The following is a 14827-nucleotide window of genomic DNA, read 5'->3' as shown; positions in this document are numbered from 1 at the left end:
GACTCATGGAACAAAAAAAACATATATGTATATATATATATAAATACTAAAACGATAAAAATCCTAGCTTTTTAAAACTCTCTTTAATTTAAACTATTTTTAAAATTTGACACATAGAATAAAATCATATGTGTCTATCTCTATAATTTTTCACAATATTTATTTATTTATGCAATAAAATATGTAGAAAATAAAATTATGAAATTAATAAAATTGATTTTGTTTCCTAAAAACCAACATTAGTTTCATATATAGATTACATAATTATGTCGACACATCACATCATTGTCATATTTTTTTTAAAAGTTGGTTTTTGATTTCATCTTCAAATTCTTTTCGACTTTAATATGAAAAGTAATTGGGTTGTTCAATTTTATATGCTTTATATATCATTATATTTCTCAAAAAATTTATATGCTTTAATGTATTATTATATATTAGTTTGTGTTCATTTTTATTCTTTTTACGTAGGTTATTTTAAATAGCCGTACATCGTGCGGGTAAAAAACCTAGTATATATATATATATATATATATCAAAAGTAAGAAATAACCTCTCGTTCTGATATAAAAGTTTGAACCCATAACCATTTTCGCCTGATTACTTAAATTTTGGATACGTGTGAAGGTTGATGGACTTTTAAAAAACCAAATGAAAGTATGAAACAAAGAAAATGACATATGGTCAAAGTTATCAATTGGTAACTAAACTCCGTTTAACTTAATAAAATACATAATTATAATATTCTTACGTAATTGGATACATAATTAACTTACGACATTGGCAATGTAAACCTCAAAAAAATTATAATATTCTTACGTAAATAATTCATATTATAACTCTTTTTATAAACTTAAACTCTAATGTTTAATATGAGTGAATACTTCAAAATTTTATAAATAAATGTCACATTGTATATACATAGGGTTGTTTAGGTTGAGATAACTATGTTAGAGTGTCGGTTTAAAATTTTTGAAAGACTTAAACGGGGTTGATATTTGAAGCTAGTTCACTAAACATACTCCGTATATATTGAAGTAAGGGTTGGTTTAGGTTGAGATAACTTGCGCAAGTGCAGGCTTAAATTTTTGAAAGATTAAACCGGGATTAATATTTTGGACTAGTTCATTAAACATATATAGAAGTAAAAAAATGGAGAAAAAAAAAGGCAACTTGCTTATGTTGTTGAACTCCTAGTAATAAAAAAAAATGTAGATGTTGATGCGAATACCAATAAGGGTACTAATGCAATAAAACATTATATAATAGTATCTAGTCTAAAAGTTAAATACAAAGTCAATTGGAAAAAAAATGTTGATACCCTGAATTTTTGAGGCCCAAAAACGATCACTTAGTCCATTTTATCAGTTGGGCTGCCCTAATGTTAGACGGGTAGATAAAGAAATTTTCAATTAATATGTTGTTATTATGTATGGTAAAAATGAATAATTTTTTTTTTTTCAAATAAAATTTATGTTTTTTTTTCCAAACATTTGGTCGGGATACATATAATGGTGAAATATTTTACGTATCATAGATAACGAGATGTTAACCATGTATTGTTACAAGTATTAAGAGGAAAAAATCATAAGACTTGTCATCTTTAAGGATTAAACTCAAAACCTTGAATAAAACTGAGGGTTTACGACCATGATTCACCGGTGGATCTAGTGTAGTAGTAGGTAGTTATTTTTGAAAAATATTTAGAGCTTCTATACAAGTATTTTTAGGACCTACGTAATTTTCCTTTTGAGGACCTACCTTATGTGCTAAATGAATATGGACTGAGCTTTTTTATAAACAAAGTAGCTTCTAATTTAACCATTAAACTAGTTGTTGAAGAACAAAGCAAGCTTCAAGCTTTAATGGAGGTTTTGGGTTAAATCTTGATGAAAGATATGACACAGCTACAGAGGAGAAAGAAATAAAAAAGAAATTTGCGAGTCAGGATTTTCTTTGATTATATTTTCTTTAAGTCCCTTTAAGTTTAACTAAATGTTCATTATAACCCCATTCTCTTTATCATACACTTTTTCAACCATACTTTTTTGATCGAGAGAAAAGAAATATTTATAATAGGATTTCACAAGAAAATGTTTTATGACTTTCGACTATTTATATAATAATAATAATGTATGTGACTCTTTTTATGTAAACTATATAGAAATTTTCAAGATTTAAATATCTTTAAAAAATAAAATAAAAAGCATTTAAATTTGAGTAACAAAAACTCATAATACATGCTATCGAATATTGATGGTGTTAGTATCAGCCAACCCGACCCGATCAACCAATACAAATTTTTTCGATTTAAATAAGCTGAGAATCAAGACCTACCTAATTTGATATCCTAGATTCGCCACTGTCATGATTGACAAATAAATATTATGTTACTAAAAGTTTTCTTCACCGAAGAAAAAACTTTCATTGAGAAAGTTCAATAAAAAATTTTATTCAGTCTCTCAGTCTCTATCTAATAAACAAGAACCTATGTACTGAACTACCCCGTAGTTGTGGAGTAAGGTGAATATATAGAATGAGTTATACTTTTCAAAAAAATGTACTGAACTACTGAAGTGCCCAAGAAACTCCACATGGAGGGCCGAACATTTCACTCTCACAAGAATCAGAAACTGGGCCTACCATTGGGCCTGCTACTATCTCTCTAAATCCACTTATTCCATTAAAACGAATTGACATAGTGAGCCTGCCAATCTGCTAATGCATTGCCCAAAGCATTTTGTTGCCACATAAAATAAGAAGGATTTGATTGATAAATCTAGAGAGAATATGAATTATGTTGTAATCTCATTTCTAAATAATTATCAGGTTCCGTAAGTTGCTGGTAACTTTGGTCTAAAACTTTAAACCTAACAATCTTATATAACTTTAGGATTGGTTTATAGATTTTCTAAACCCACCAAAAGGGAAGGTTTTAAGTAAGGATTATTATTTGTGAATGCAACTAACTATGACCAAATGTCTATGTTATGTAAGGATCTCGTAAATTGTCTATGCAATGTAATCAACCTACAAAATATGTATAAGTAATGTAAGTTACCGGCTAAACAGGTCATAATGCTTACGTGCCACTGCTGAATCACCCATTTAATCAAACATTACTGCTGACTTGGAAAAAATTACTTATGTGACCCTGCTGACTCATCTTCGTTGGCGGCATTCACATATCCGATGAGATTTTTAGGATCTTCGACAAAGCCAACAACAAAATAGATCGAACTGAAAATGAGAAACAATAGTTCCATACGTTGGCAACCTTATCTATTTTTGGATCTGAAATCATTTTCATCATACAATTTGATTTGTTGGCTAGAAGTGTTAGTAGGATCGCATGAAGTTGAAACAAGCAAACAACGACCTTTTATTGTTTTCCGGGGAGTTAAACCACATCGCACCATCTCACCACCGGCCTCCTAAAACCCATCGGCCACCACCATCGCAATTTCTGGTGAACTCAACTTTCGGCAGTCGGTCGCCAGAGAACAAGTTTTTTGGTGGTGGAAATGATGGTACATATATTTGTATCTATTCCGTTATAGAAAATAATTTGTTACAAATAAGTGAGTCAACACTCTATGTAAGATTATATGAATAAGAGATAGCCATGTTTAATTTTCAAAATTAATAAAAATTAAATGGTACCAACCTTTTTAGCAAGTCACCCATTATATTTTTTCAGACAATTTTAGTAGTTAATTACATAAAATAAGTATTTTACAAGATCGTTACATGACATAGACATTTTGCTATAATTAGTTACACTCAGAGGTCATAATCCCCCTTAAGTATAGCAAATAGCATAATATGGTGGATTAATTTCCACTTTTAAAAACAAGCCTATATATCAAACAATTAATTGGTAATCAAACCTCTTTTTCTTTCTTTTTTTATTTTTAAATTCCCATACCAACAACCAAACAACCCTAAATGTACATGGGTCAAGTATGGTTTCATGTAACACCCGTCATTTAAAAACTTGGATTTTCAAAAACTTTGTCAAACGGCGTTTAAAATGAGCGGAAATGATCACTTCTAAAATCTGTCTCATCCGTAACTGATGGTACCTTTAAAATTGGTGTTACCACTAGCATCATCGAAACGATAAAAGTAAATCCAAGTATTGGCACCAACATGAATGCCCATTATTACAAATCTGAAACATAATCCAAAATAGCCGAAAACATAAGGCTAAAAGAAAGTCTAAGCAATTAATGTCTTTGCTAAGCTTCTTTATTCTTTCTACCCAAGTCTCACCAAGCTAATCTTCACTTAGCTCAAACTTGATTATCCTGAAGGCACAACATTTTCAAAGATCAAGTCTTAGCTATTAAATTAGCTAAGTAAGATAACATGAAGTTGAAAACATTTGCCAATTAAATATATTAGCATAATCTGCATTTTATGTTAATATCACATATATACATAAACAACATATCATACACTTTAAGTTCATCATATCCTAAAATGTGCCTACACTTTCTTTCTTTATTTCTTTGCTAAGACATAGGCTAAGTGACTTATACCACTTACATAGGAATGTAGGGTTGTGTGTAGGCGGTCATAGACCATACATGGAGTCCTCACACCCGACATGATGGGTAAACCATAAGGTGATCCATCGGCGTCGTTAAGGAAAGACAAAGTCATTTCCAACTGAATAAACAATTTATGCCTTTATGCAATGGTGGTTAGTTACTCTACCCGGAATACTCAAACGTAACTATGCCACGAGGGGTATCATGATTCCCAAACCACGTGACCACGTACGCACCAGCCCCGAGGAGCTAGCACAAGTTAAGCTTAACACAAAACTTTACATATTGCTCGAGACTTTAATCTTCATATTAGTTTAGGTTACACTTTCACCTAAGCTAATCACATATCATCTTTTACTTTAGGGCCCTTAACGTGCACGTGACATGGCAATCCTAATCATAAGTCTAGTGATTAGGTGTTCAAGCCACACATACAACATATAACATAATCAACGCATCTTTCATAACCATATAACATATGCATAACAACAATATTTCATATCATTTATACTTACCTCACACCTTGCAACCTGCATCAATATGTAATTCATCATAAATGGTAAGTACATTATCCCTTTGTAACCTCCCAATCTCCCATAGTCACCCATAAACATAAAACGTGCATACATATTCAATTGGAAGGTTTAACTTATGAAAACGTGTTTTGTTGTACCATCAGGTGATGAAAGATGTTATCTTACCTCGGTACAGCTTACCAACCAGTTATACGAATCTTACAGTGCTTGCTAAGTGCTCCCGACTACCTAGAATTAACATAGGTTCGATTTATGAGTATAACGAGACTAAATTGACCTACAGTCTAAATACGTGTCGCATACCCTTTAATTACCATCATTCCAAATAATAGTCTCTTTTTTACTATTACCCCAGGAATTAGTCTCCTTTAGTCTATTCTCAACTTTTTTTCTATTTTTAGACTATTACCCTAGGAATTAGTCTCCTTTTTGACTATTACCCCAGAAATTAGTCTCCTTTTTGACTATTACCCCAGAAACGGGTTTTACACCATAAAAGACTCTTTTAATACCTAATTGATGATTTGGCCTCATCAATTGCCCCTTGAACGAATTATTAACAAAAAGGATCGTTAGGTCACATTAAACAACCAATCCTAAAATCTAAACTCAATGAATTAACCACAGATGATTATCAACAACCCCATACATTCTTCAAACCTTAAGACCTGAATTAAATCCATAAAATTGATTCTTATGATCACAATTCAAAGGGAAATCATCTATATTACCTGCACTTGACGTAGGGGACTCAAGATTTAAACAATCATTGATCAAAACGGCACGAAACGATTGAATCTTTGCTTGGAGAGGGGAGGAGATCGGCTAGGGCTTTTCTCACACACACGTCTAATCTGATTTTGTGATAATTAGGGTTACCTAATTACACTTAAAACCCTGTCCATTAACTCTTAAAGTTACACTTAGGACCCCTCATCTTCATAACTTACTTTCTTAGCTTAAATCTTCCACCGGGAGTCTTAACATTCTAACAAGCACTTAACTACTTGACTTTACTTCAGTTACTTTCGTTAATCATCACATTAATCATATCATAATAAACACATAAGCATTTATTCACATATTCCCATATAGGGCACATACACATAACAGACTGATAATGCTCAAATTATACATATTTATTTGAGCGTTTTCGTGCTATTTAACGTATAAAATATGACCCATTTGAATGTAAATTAATGTATTTTAGCTACTTATAATTTGCATATGTGTTTTTGTAGGTTGCATTGAAAATTGATGAAAAATGCACAAAAAAAAAGAATAAAAATGTCGTTGCACTGTTTTTGCCATAATTTATTCATTCGGACTCCGATCGAGACGATTCAACTTTCTACGGATTCAGAAGATTATTATCTACAAGTTTCATGTTGATCATTTTCAATGAATTAGCCACCATAATCACGTTTTGGAAGATTTAAGCACGAAAATAAAACATGAAAGCGACATTAATCACCTCGGCCCATTCAATTAATATTTGCAAGATTGAATTGAAACTTCACATTTCAATAAGCACGTTTCGGATACTATTTGGTGCAGAACCTTGCTATTCACTACTGTATACCTATACTTTTGTCAGATGAATTCATGGCATACATTTGAAGATTTAGACTATAAATAAGGCTTGCATGCAGATGTTCAAGGTGTGCTCAGGAGAAGGTTCTCCACACCATTACATTTAGTATATCTTGAGCACAACTTTTTCACTAAAAACAATTGTACTTTTGTTCGTTAGTATTCGTTTGTAAAATCAAATTGTTTACGTTAAACTCTTAAGTTATTCTCAAATTCAAGTTTAGTTCATTCGGTTAATAATTGTGGGAAGATTTTTCGTTAAAGTTACTTGTAGAAGTAATAGTAAATTCGGTTTCGATAAAAATTAGTGTGCAAAAAGTCTCATCAATTTAGTTAAGATTCACGAAGATTTAGTTTTAGTTGTTGGAATTACTTTCAAATTAATTGGGTAGATCACAAAGGTTACGTGGAGAAGCCGTTGGGATCTCATTTTGAGTAGAAGTTAATTGTCCGTAATTTACCATTTCAAGGTTAGAATCTCATTTTAACTTATTAGTTTACCAATCGGATAGTGACAGTCTGATTGTAAACTGGGGGTTGAATGGTTACAAAAATCAAACAAACTCTTTTCGACAAAAATAGTTAAAAAGATCAATTGTAGTTTTCAGTCATTTAAAATCTTTCAAAAAGATCAATTGTAGTTTGTTAAGCAACGTGACAACTCGGTCACAACCCCCCAATTTTACACTTTCTTTTTTTAGACTAAATTTAATATCGTTATTAACTACTAAACTAATTCCTTTGGACGATCCTGGACTTACTACTAGTTATACTATACGCGACAGGGTACACTGCCCGTGTGTGTAATATAATTATTAGTACATCCTTGTTTTATAAATTTAAAACTTGGGTGATTTTTACGAGCAAAACGATTTAATAAAATATGCACTAAAATTCACGCATCACGGACCTAACGTTAATTAACAGAAAGTCAAATAGTCAAATATAAAACGTTTAGGATGTTACATTTCAGTTATATGGGTTTTCATCAAAAACCGTCTCCAGACCCAAACCTACAAACACAGACCCCACACCAAAACCATGCTACACGCGGCCCGAGATCTATATACCCGGATTAGAACCTAGCCTAAAAGTCAGATTCCCGGTTTCCCCATCAAGGCGAGACTTTATCATTACTAACAAGTAACAACTAATATAGGTCTAGAGTTGCGATGACTTTCAATCAAGTCTTGGTTCGGTATCATCCAGGACCTGACCCACACCTGACATGTTGCAATCCGAAATAATATGTTATGACGGACCCTAGATTCCCAGTGAGCAACACAATTATCAACTACCCACGTATCAATTAATTTGAGTGACAAATCTGTTGTTTACATGCATTTTGAGTGGTAATTTACCCTTTTAAAAAATAAAAGAAATTTCCCTTTTACATACATTTTCAGCGACAAATTTGCCCTTTTTAACCTAAGTTATAAATTGTTATGGTTCACTTTTCATAGTAGTGACTTATAATTAAACAATATATTTTAAAACATTTTAAAAAAAAGATGGTTTCGGTCTTGATTAATTTTGTTCTAAGTCTTTTTCACGTTTAAAGTTCAAATGATTTTTGAGTTTATAAGAATATTGACATTTGTTAAAAAAAAAAAAACCTTATGATTTCGGTATTTGATTAATCGTTTGTTTTCGAGATATATGATTCCGTGTGAAACTGCATCAATTAGGATTAATATAAATAGAGATTTTGGTTAATGTAAAATTCAATTGATTATCGAGTTTATAAAGAAATTGACATTTGTCAAGAAAACTTTATAGTTTCAGTTTTTGATTATTCATTTGCTATTGAACCATTTGATTGCATACGAAAATGCATCGATGGAGGCGATTGTAATCTTGTGTATGCTCAAAGTGAGGATGAATCTACAAGAATGTATGCATAAGTATTTATATATGGAAAGTGATATTACTATAACAAATTTTATCAATCTACAACAAATCATGCATAATACAGTATGCAATAAACTAAAGAATCAATTCATAACGTTTTTCTAACACCCCGCGTGTTTTGACCTTTTGCAATTAGCTAGTTTTCAGTTTTCACCGTGGATTCGTGGAACGTTTCTACTTGACTTTTGTCTATATAGAATTTTCATGTCACTTTTTACGTATCATGTATTAAATACTTAAATAGCATTAAGAAATATGTTTAATTGACTTTATATAAACTGTATATACTACTGATCATTTGATGATTTGAAGAAACTAACAATTCACCAACTATCTCAACCAATTAGACCCCGTTGACTGCATGTTAGTATTCTGGAAATCAAGCAAGCATGATTTGGAAGCCAGCTAATCGACTATGTTTAAGTCAATAAATACTCATCTGTACTTTCTGTACGTGTGAACTCAAATATTCAATCACGCGCGTTTGTTAAAATTGTTTTAACTTGATGTTGTTTTTTTTTAAAAAAAGTATTATTTAGTTTAGGTAAAAGTTTTGAATTAGTATTTAAATTAAGGGGAAAAGAATATGAGGCTGTTAGTCACCTAATATAAGTTGGGTAAAAAACTCTTCACATACCTTTTTTTAAACCATAAAAATCATGAGAGGCCAAACATTTATTCGAAATATTAAAATATTGGTATGTGAAGGGTTTTTCACCCACGTTAGGTGCATAACAACCCCATATTAACTTTTCTCTTAAAATTATACTGATCAATTTTTTTTTTCTTTTTCTATTCTAAGTTTTTTCTCTGAGATATAGGCATATAGCCACTATAATTGCAAATGCACATTATCCCTTAACTGACACGTATATATTTACTTTAACATAAATGAATTACGAGTATATATTTGAGGCACGATCATTATTTTGATGTCGTGTTTTCGATAGTTGGTCAAGTTGGGTAAATCTTGACCCTTGATTTAAAATTAAGGGTTAAGATTGAAGGATCATCTTTTAATCATAGCCTTTAATTTTAAATTAAGGGTCAAAATTGATCTAATTTGACCCATTAAGTTACTTGTAACTTGAGAGAATCTCTTCCCCCTTATTATGCATGTCTTGATCATTTAAAATGGATAGAGTTCTTTTAAAGTTGCTTAAACTTCTTTTAAAGTTGCTTCAACTTTATATGTAAATTCGGAGCAATTTGAACCATTAGATTAAAATCAATGGTTGAGATTATAAATTCAAGTTTAAATCTTAATATTTGATTTTTAATCCAATGATTCAAGTTGTTTTAACTTACTTATAAAGTTGAAACAACTTTAAAAATTTTTTTATCCATTTAATATATTATTTTTAAGAAAGTTCTTACTACCAATAATTCATTATTATTCTAGTAATTTATATTTATATTCCTTCATAAAAATTTATGTTTTTTTTTTGAAAATGTTGAGTTTTTTCTATTTTTGATTTTACCCTTTTTGTCTTTTAATTGTCAGCCTTATCTATTTCATTTCACTCTCGTTTAAATATATTTGTGTCTTATTTACGGCATACATAATTTTTAAGATATCTTAACTACTCTTTACATCAATTAACTATACTGCTTGATAACACTACCATCACCAACAGTCGCCATCACCATCATACCGTCGATATTTACACATAACCAAATAATTTATATATAACCAAATGACATCGATCATTTTCTTCTAGTATACTAAATAACATTAAAAAGTATATTTAATTGACTTTACATATATGATGTACTACTGATCATTTAAAAAATCGAATAATTCACCAACTATCTGTCTATCTCAGCGAGTTAGACCCCGTTGACTGGGAGTAGTATTCTTCAAGTCAAGGGCATGCATGATTTGGCATTTTGGTGGCTAGTTAATTGTCTAAGTTTAAATTAATAAAATATGTATATATTCATCTATAGGTGTGAATTTGACGATTATAAGCTGTCCAAAACTTTCAACACGAACTTTTGAAAAGACTGAATCTTGAAAGTTATATATGATGTATAAATGTTAACCAATGATGCAAAAATACGAAAGAAAGGAAAAAGTAAAACATCAAAATTGAACATGAATTATATTTATACAACATGAACAGGGGTAATACCTTTATACCCAAAAGAAAAACATGAATTATATCGAGTAAGATGATCGGTTTACTAGAAAGAACCAAATATATATTCATTTGATTAAACCCCCAACTTATTGACGCTAATATGTCTTGGCAATAAATTCATTAATTAATCATTTTGTCACAAAAACAACCGTACCTTATCTAGTTGACTAGTTGAGCAATACCATATACTTCAAGGCTAATTGTAGAATATGAATTGTCTTAGAATGCATTAACTTTTGAGGGCTCTCTTTATCCTTATTATTTTTTTCTCTCGTCATCGTATTTATAATATACTAAAACTTATGTGAATGTACAAATGTTTTATGCGTAAAATGTTCAAGATCTTATAACACAAAATATTTTTTACCATTCTTTCATTTTAACCCCTTAAACTTTATATCTTTTAACTTTTGTCCCACATTGAAGTTTTCGTTTGTATTTTCTTGATACTAAATTTTGGATTATCATATTTTTATTAAACAACTTTCACACAGTACGATTTTACATTAATTTTCATCCGTCTTTTTATATATCTAATGTTTTTAATATATTCCTAAAAGCCTATGTATATGTTTTTTTTAATATATTACTAAAAACTAATAACTTTTTTCAACTTTACATTTTAACCCCTTAAAGTTTTTATTTTTTCACTTTTGTTCCACATCAAAGTTTTCGTTTGTATTTTCTTGACACTTAACTTTTGAGTTTTTATGTTTTCATCAAATAACTTTCACACAGTATAGTTTTACTTTTAATTTTCATCCGCCTTTTTATATATCTAATGTTTTTAATATATTCCTAAAAGCCTATGTAAGTGTACAAGTTTTTTATGCATGAAATATACAAGTTTCTATAGCACATAATAATTTTTACCAGTTTTCAATTTAACCCCCTAAAGTTTCTATATTTTCACTTTGTCCCAAATCAAAATTTCATTTTTATTTTATTGACACTTAACTTTTTGGCTCTTATGTTTTACCAAGAAAACTTTCACACAATTATGGTTTTACTTTTAACTTTTATCCGTTTTTTTTATATATCTAACGTTTTTAATATATAATAAGTTTTTATCATCTTTACGTCTTATGTTCATGTAATATTTACCAATTTTCATTTCTCCCTAAGGTTTCTATCTTTTAACTTTTGTCCCACGTCAAAGTTTTCGTTTCATTTTCTGGACACTTAACTTTGGGTTCTCATGTTTTTATCAAACAACTTTTACACAGTTACGGTTCTACCTTTAAACATTTGATTTTTTATATTTTCATGTCTTTTCATATATAATAAATTCATGTAACATTTAAAACATTAATATAGTTATTGTTTATATTTTTATATATCTTATAATTAATTTTTTACATTTTTTTATTGTTATTGTTATATGTTTAGTTGTCTTGTATATTTTAAATTTCGGTTTAAATATTTGACATAAATCCGGGTCTAAAATATTGTCGTGTAAAAACGTATCCCACAGCAACGCGTGGGTTAAAAAACTAGTATATTCAACTACAGCAGTACCCACCATAACTTATGCTACCATTTCGTTTCATTTCACTTTCGATTCACTTTATTTTTAACTTAATTAAACACAAAAGTATATAAATTTAACAACATATTTTAAAAATAATAAATGAATAGAAACCCTATATATCAACGACGGCTTAATTATTAGATACAGGAACTAGCAGGTTACGACTTGACATAGGACTTACACCACCACTTCTTCATCTCTTTAGAAAAACGATCGAGGAGGTATTAGTTTTCTTCAGACGGTAGTTCCTCTTATTTCACAAAACCAAAGCGTAAAGCCAAAAAACAATAGGAAACCATCTTAATAAATTTCCCACACTGTAATACAGTACTGTTTTAGGCTTTTTTTTTTAGCACTTTTCCTAGCTCAATCATATAACTAAAGCGCCGTTGTTGATTTTCTTAAGACTCTCTATTCACCCCATTTTAGCAACCTTTTGGGATGCATGCTTCACATGATATCTCTTTAATTTCGAATAATACATGCCTTCTGTAATAATAGAACACTCACGTCGATCTTTTCCATGAAAGTGTCACTTAAATTAATATCCTAACCAACTTTCTTAATGCAAATTGAATATTTATTTACTAAAGTACTTAAAGCACATACTCTTTTTTTCGACCTTTTAGCCATATATATGTATTTACTAAAGTACTTAAAGCACATTTGTCTGTCGTGCAATATTACACGGGCCGGCACCGTCGTTGAGTGTAACAAAATGGTATTGTTATTACTATAAAAGTAGTGCAACAATTTTAAGATTGTCAATATGTAATTACTTCGGCTTATATGAAGAGTAATTTGCAATAATTGTTTATTACTCCAAACTTACATTTTACGTATCAGACGATAGGTATAAGTACATACTCTTTTTTTCTTTTTTCGGTTTTACTCTATTCGGGGACATTTAAATACTTTGACAAACTAATTAAGCAAGCCAATTACTTTACTACTTTACTATATGGATTATATCGATCTACTTTATTCTAGCACGACTATCTCTTTGACCAAAGAGTTACAAAAGCCATAAAATGTTACTAAAATCCAAATCAACTCCAAATGTTAAATAGCCTCATGACATATGAATTGAAATAGTAAGAGAAAGTTTGGCCTTTACCCGATGACGATCTATAAGTTTTCTCAGTGTCGGAGGGTGCATCATTTGGTCCCTTAAGGTTGTATCGACCGTCACAATTAGCATGGACTTGTGATGCTGTGATGGATGTTGATGGTTTTATTTTGGAGTTATCTTGACCAAAAGTTTTCTCAAAGTCAGAGGGTGCATCATTTGGTCCCTTAAGGTTGTATCGACCGTCACAATTAGCATGGACTTGTGATGCTGTGATGGATGTTGATGGTTTTATTTTGGAGTTATGTTGATCAAAAGTTTTCTCAAAGTCGGAGGGTGCATCATTTGGTCCCTTAAGGTTGTATCGACCATCACAATTAGCATGGACTCGTGATGTTGTGATGGATGTTGATGGTTTTATTTTGGAGTTATCTTGACCAAAAGTTTTCTCAACGTCGGAGGGTGCATCATTTGGTCCCTTAAGGTTGTATTGACCGTCACAATTAGCATGGACTCGTGATGCTATGATGGATGTTGATGGTTTTATTTTGGAGTTATCTTGACCAAAAGTTTTCTCAAAGTCGGAGGGTGCATCATTTGGTCCCTTAAGGTTGTATTGACCGTCACAATTAGCATGGACTTGTGATGCTGTGATGGATATTGATGGTTTTGTTTTGGAGTTATCTCGACCAAAAGTTTTCTCAACATCAGAGGGTGCATCATTTGGTCCCTTAAGGTTGTATGTAATATAATTAGTTTGGCCTTGTAGTAGTGTTATTGATGCCGATGGCTCTCTTTGTGGTGGTGTTTTCTCGGTTTTAGAGGGTGCATCATTTAGTCCCTTAAGGTCATTTGGTCCCTTAAGATTGTATGTGATATAACTAGTTTGATCTTCTGGTAGTGTTAGTGATGCCGATGACTCTTTTTGTGGTGGTGTTTTCTCAACGTCAGAGGGTGCATCATTTGGTCCCCTAAGGTTGTTTTGTCTATAAGTTTTTTTAGATTCAGGAGGTGCATCATCTAATCCCTTGAGATTGTATCCACCGCAATTAGTTTGGACTACTTGTGGTAGTGCTTTTGGGTTATCCCGGCTATAAGTATCCTCGCCTTTAGACGGTGCTACTTTTGCGACTCGACCATAAGCAGTACTCTTGTACGCTTCTCTGCTTGTTACCATCTGAATTACTCCTTTAGATGCATCTGAAAACAAAATTACCAAATAATTATATAAATGTGCTAATGTACGAAGAAAATAAGAACTTAAATTATATAGTACCTTGTAAATGTCGAGCATGATATGCTTCAAAAAGGGCAGAGAGAGTTAGGAAAAAGAAAGCGAATTTCATGAGGGGCATTGTAAAATATCTTGAGTATGTTCAAAGTGTATGTGAGGAATGAATCTACAAGAGTGTATGTGTAAGTATTTATATATGCAATGATCCAATAATAAGAAGTGAGTCAACTTATAACAACCTATTTACAGAGTA

The sequence above is a fragment of the Erigeron canadensis genome, chromosome 7 (assembly GCF_010389155.1).
Source record: "Erigeron canadensis isolate Cc75 chromosome 7, C_canadensis_v1, whole genome shotgun sequence".
Lineage (NCBI taxonomy): Eukaryota > Viridiplantae > Streptophyta > Magnoliopsida > Asterales > Asteraceae > Erigeron > Erigeron canadensis.
This window is presented reverse-complemented; position numbering follows the sequence as displayed.